Below are 5,589 nucleotides of genomic sequence, written 5' to 3' on the forward strand. Positions count from 1 at the left end.
CAAAAACGATATGCAAAGTCAAAAGCACATACAACCGAATAACACGTTACAAAAAAAAAAGACATTACAACAAAAAAACATTCCGGAAGTGCTCCAGGCCTCTAGGGGGCGCGCTGCGTGAAACAGATTGATGTATGACCAGACATAGAGAGAACGAACAAGAGGAAAGAAAGTTCATTTAAGTGGAGAAAGATATAAGAAGGTACGTTTTGTTTTTTTATACATAGAGCGTCATATTTACGTAGCTAGCGTTAGCGTGTTTGATCAAAGAGATTGCAAGAGCCATTGAGCACCTAAATGTAACTCTTGACATATAGATGTATAGTATAGAACCGGGACGCCCCTCCCTACACGCAGATCAAACAGACTGGGTGGGGTCTCACGCCCTCACCTCGTGGAGGGGGCCTCAACTGAGCCGCAAATGCGATGCGGTGATAAAAAGGAAATAAAATGTAAAAAGTTGAATTAAAATATTAAAACAGCAACACAACATTATTCCCACATTAAAAGCCAGTCTGAAGAGCTGTGTTTTGAAGGTGGGGGGTCGGTGCAGTCTCTGATGTTTTAATGGGAGTGAGTTCCAGAGGGAGGGGGCATCGATGGAGAAAGCTCTGTCCCCCCAGGTTCGGTGCTTGGTTTGTGTGGGGATAGACAGGAGGTTAGCTTCTGATGAGTTAATTGAAAGACCGTTCTTTAATACTATTATAATATTTAGGTAGCTGAAAAATATCCACTCTTTTTGACTTAACCTTGCTGTCCTACATTTTATTTCTCCACAGATGTACTGTCCATTCTGTGGTGCCAGCGTGACATCTTCGCATGGCTTTTGTGGTGTCTGTGGCAGAGACATCACATTTCTAAAAGATGTGGCTAACAAAGTCCCTGAGGAGATGCCCACCACTAGTGTGCATCTAAGTGCACAGCCTAGCACCAGTGCAGGTAAATAGGTTGTTCGTTTTATTACCAAACAATAAGTATTTATAGAAAACTTGGTTTAAAAGTTTGAATTCTGTTATTATACAAATACATCTCTAAACTATGTGGCTTACCTACTGTTGAATGTGTTATAAGATGTTCCTCAGAAGGGATTGAGGATGAGACTCCTATTGAACATAATGAAGAGTAATGAATGTTTTATTCCTGTTTTTTTGTAGCAGGAAGCTCAGCTGTAGAGTCCTTTCAGAAATATAGGGAAATAAAAAAGAGGGAGAGACCTTTTTTACAAAGGGACGGCATAACTCCAAAAATAAACAGAAATTGGTGAAGGTATGGAACGTTTTCTATTATGAATACATCTGTAATTCAAATCTGCTCACCACACTCTTATATAATGTCCGAAAAAATGTTTTATTCATTTGCATATTATTGTCTTTTTGCAGATTTCTGTTGGAGTAATGAGGAGGATGGATGGCTGCCTTAAACCTGTGAGAGGGAGGACACTTCCCCTTGATGTTGAACCTCAATGGGCATGTGAAGAACTGTTGGCTGCTGCCATAACAAAGCAGAAAGCCTTTAACCAGGACTTGGAAGATGGTGCCCATGTCTTGTTGTACCCTGATGCGAAGGTGATAACAAATATCCCCGGAACGGACACCCCTTTCACAGTACAGATGTACAAAGAAGCCATTGGAAAGCCCTACCAATGAATTACGTTGTACATCTGTACTCTTGAAGCCGTTTAAAACAGTTGTAAGTGCTTCTCACATATATATTCCCCCTTGTTTAAAGCACTAAACTGTATAATAGTTCAAATGTAAACATAACAGTTGTTCTGTCTATATTTCTTAACACAATTCATTCCACCCATCATTCCTTTCTCTTCGTGGTTGAACTTATGACGTCAAATGGTCTTTTATGAATAGTGGCAGAAGAAATGGAATTTAAGTATCAACAAAAGCTTCCAAACTTTCCTTCTGTTCAAATCAAATATAAATTCCCTCTTAAGAATTGTAATTCTAAATAAAAAAAAATTCTCACAACAATGTTGGTTTGTTGTGCCCTAAATCCTAATGTGAGAGTGAAAAAGACAGTCAACAATATAATGTACATTTCACAAACATGTTGTGTTTCGATTGAATCCTTTCTGATTGATGTCAATCCAATAATTCAGGATTCAAACCAACATTTGATGATAGGTACAGACGTAGGGGAACAATTATTTGTATAGTATTAATCATGACACTTTTATTTTCTTAGGTTACACTGGAACAATCTCTTCAAGTGACGAGGACAGTGTGGTTGTTGCAAAGTTGCCATCTGGAGACAGTCTTGCTGACACCGTGGTCAGTTTGGATCTATCGTGGCATTTATTCTTAATTAAAGTGAATTTATTTTATTTCAGTCAGTCATTTGTGTGTTGTATGCAGGTGTGGGACTTTCCAAATGAACAGAGCACTCCCAGAATGGACAACAGTTTGCCAGGGTCAAATAAAACATTGTCAACATGTTATTTTGTGCCACAAGAAGCAGAATGTTTTAACAGTACAGTAGTTTGAATATATTTTTTGTTTACCTTTATCAGACCTCTCAGGCACCCACAACCAGCGTCTGATCGGGTAAGACTAATTAAAAATGTAATTATACCATGTAGGTTTGAATTTGTGAACATGAAATCAATAAATACCTTTGTGTGCTAATGACACTGTCATTAGATAAACTGCATCATTATTTATTGGGTAAAAGTAGGATGGAGAACCAACCCCATTCCAGGAAGAGGTCCAGTCTGCCCCGGGTCAGAACAACTTCTATAGGTAAACGATGTTGACAGTTGCATCGTGACACAGTTGTGTGGTGTGTATCTTTATTTGTACATTTGGTTGTTTGCATAGCCTCCAATCACAGTGGGTAACATTGCCAGGAAGCAGAACAATTATACTTTCATACATTTCCAAAGGACAACCACAACATCTTAGTGAAGACGATACAAAAAACACCCACAAATATTTTTCAAAGGTCAGATATTGTTTGTTGCATCCATTTAAAATGTTTACAAGGATTGTGCAGGAGTATCACAAAGTGCTGTTGTCAGTTTAGAACCCAATGTATTGAAAAAACCAGGAAGAGGATCGACATCCTTTTGCAAATATGACTGTCATGCATATATTATGTATTTGAAAGTAATTATTCAACTGTCTTCTCACTGCAGCAACTACACAAATGTGTATGCACCTATCATTATTGACAGCCAGTCTGAGCCAGAAGAGGAAACGGAGCAAACTGCAGAGGAAATGTATTAAATGTTACTTTTATCACTTAATTTTTTTATTCTATACTGTAAATCTTATTACTAGCTTCATCATTTAATATTACAATACATCACTTTGTCTTTCCCAGCACAGAATACCTGACTGCGCCAGACATTGTTGCAGAACTCTCTGCAAAAATTAAAAATACCTCTTGCAGCAGGTTCAATATTAATAGAGCCAATGTGTAGGATGGAGCAATCCGCGGCTTCAAAGGGGCCTCATTCGACCCCTCTCATCAGATGCAGGTTAAGTTCACTGACGTTGAGGGACAAACTGAGGATGGAGTGGACACTGGTGGTCCCAAGCGTGAGTTCCTGACCCTCCTAATGGAATGCCTGAGAATGAGAAGAATATTGATGGTCCACAGGACAGGAAATTCCTCAAGTTCGACAATGCAGGTAATGATGTTCGCAAATCTGTCTTATGTTCAATACTGTACTGTAAATATAGGAGCTGCTTATGGATTTTGCAGCTTGATTTACGTGACAATTAAATTATCTTATACTGTATATCTTTATGATAACGTGGAAACTGTTGGTTAACGTGATAATAATTTAACAAAAAATATCAACAGCTGCAAAAGATGACGAATACTTTCATGCTGGGAGGATGATTGCAACTTCTATAGTTCAAAAACACAAGGAGAAAAAGAAGAAAACATCATGTCATGGCTCACTGTCTCAAAATCTGATTCTAAATGTATAATGTTCTTTATAAAGATATAACTAATACACAATTATGAATGTATAATATAAGCTGTTTTGTGTATTTAATCATGCGTTGGTCTACAATTTAATGATGGCTTCTACATATTTCACATAAACAGACAATGAAAAAATGTGTCCTTCATGCTGATAACTAGTGTATGCATCTGCAATTAGTATTCTAAACAGAGTAGTGTTGAATCCTTATTTCTTGCATTTGAAACAGATACAATACAAAAAGTGAACTTACTGTTGTGTTCAACTTCTGCCAAAAACTGTACATTGTTGCCACAGGAGCCACAGAACACTTGAACTGTCCCCAGATGTTGGCCACAGAAAGGACAAAACATGGCAGCCTGAAAAGACATACATTGATGTAGTAATCCATGTAATCAAGTCAATCAAAACACACAGTCTAAATAGTGGTTAGCTAAATAAATAGATACATCATGTTCACCGTTGAATCTGTGATTTGTCTCTCTCTCTCCTTGAATGTCTAATGCACACTACTATCCTGTCATTACTTTGTCCCTCTTCACATTTTGTCACTTTCTCTCTCTCTCTCTCTCTTTCTCTCTCAATTCAATTCAATAGCTTTATTAGCATGACCATAGTTACAGGCAATTGCTAAAGCTCTGTATAGTTGCAACATCTATACACAAATACATAAATATAAACAAACTGCTAAGAATTCAAATGTCCTTTTTCCGCCGTACTCACTATGGCCCGTGTTATTTGTCTGCACTTGATTTGTCATCTCTTTACAATGTTCTTCCCTCACTGTATCTTCTCTTCACGTGAAGCTCTGCTCAGCTGGTGTAGTAGTTAGGCACGCTAACGCTAGCTATATAAATATGACGCTCTATGTATAAAAAACAAAACTTACCTTCTTATATCTTTCTCACTTAAATGAACTTTCTTTCCTCTTGTTCGTTCTCTCTATGTCTGGTCATACATCGATCTGTTCCCACGTAGTGCGCCCCCTAGAGCCTGAAGCACTTCCGGAATGTTTTTTGTTTTGTAATGTATTTTTTTTTTGTAATGTGTTTTTCGGTGTATGTGCTTTTGACTTTGCATATCGTTTTTGTATTTGCAGCGTTTTTCTATTGCGTTTGTTTTCGGGGTTTGTGTGTTGTAGGTTTAGCTTGCATCGTTTCTGTAATGCAGCGTTTTTCTGTTGTATGTGTTTTCGGGGTTTGTTGGTTTTTCATTTCATTATTTGCAGGTGTTTCCTGCTTATGTGTGTGTTTTTGGCCGTTGTTTAGCGTTTGCACCTGCCGGCCACCGTACATAACACTACTTAGCTCAAGTTCATTATTTGTATTATTATTATTATTATTTACGTCACCTTTATTTGCTTGTTGAGCACTTCCGGTAATTGTCACATGGGTGTGGTTTGGTTTATAAGTCACCTGTTTGATGTCGAGTGCACATGACAGAGGGTGAGCTTGTGCTGTCATTTTTTCTGTTGACCGTTTTGTCCATAGTTACTATGTTTTGATTTTGTTTATTAAATATCCTTTTCAACATGGACTTTCTTTTCGAAAACGCGTCACAGTTTAAAGCCAAGTTTAGCCTCTCGGCGACTCAAATGTAACTGGGGATTGAGCCGCCACATTTAGTCAACAGAAAAAACGCCG

General features: G+C 37.9%; 2 long non-coding RNA genes across 2 annotated transcripts; one reads left to right on the plus strand and one right to left on the minus strand.

The window, feature by feature from the left end:
- The first annotated feature begins 908 nt into the window (after window positions 1-908).
- On the plus strand, window positions 909-1,443 carry LOC117551324. The gene is made up of 3 exons (XR_004569771.1): window positions 909-939; window positions 1,155-1,266; window positions 1,380-1,443. It is a non-coding gene; the product is annotated as an uncharacterized LOC117551324 (long non-coding RNA).
- A 1,340-nt stretch (window positions 1,444-2,783) lies between these two features.
- On the minus strand, window positions 2,784-4,882 carry LOC117551330. Its single transcript, XR_004569773.1, has 3 exons — window positions 4,836-4,882; window positions 4,200-4,305; window positions 2,784-3,580 (listed from the first exon to the last, which is right to left on the minus strand). It is a non-coding gene; the product is annotated as an uncharacterized LOC117551330 (long non-coding RNA).
- Window positions 4,883-5,589: the final 707 nt, after the last annotated feature.

This window comes from Gymnodraco acuticeps, unplaced genomic scaffold (assembly GCF_902827175.1).
Source record: "Gymnodraco acuticeps unplaced genomic scaffold, fGymAcu1.1, whole genome shotgun sequence".
NCBI classification, from domain to species: domain Eukaryota; kingdom Metazoa; phylum Chordata; class Actinopteri; order Perciformes; family Bathydraconidae; genus Gymnodraco; species Gymnodraco acuticeps.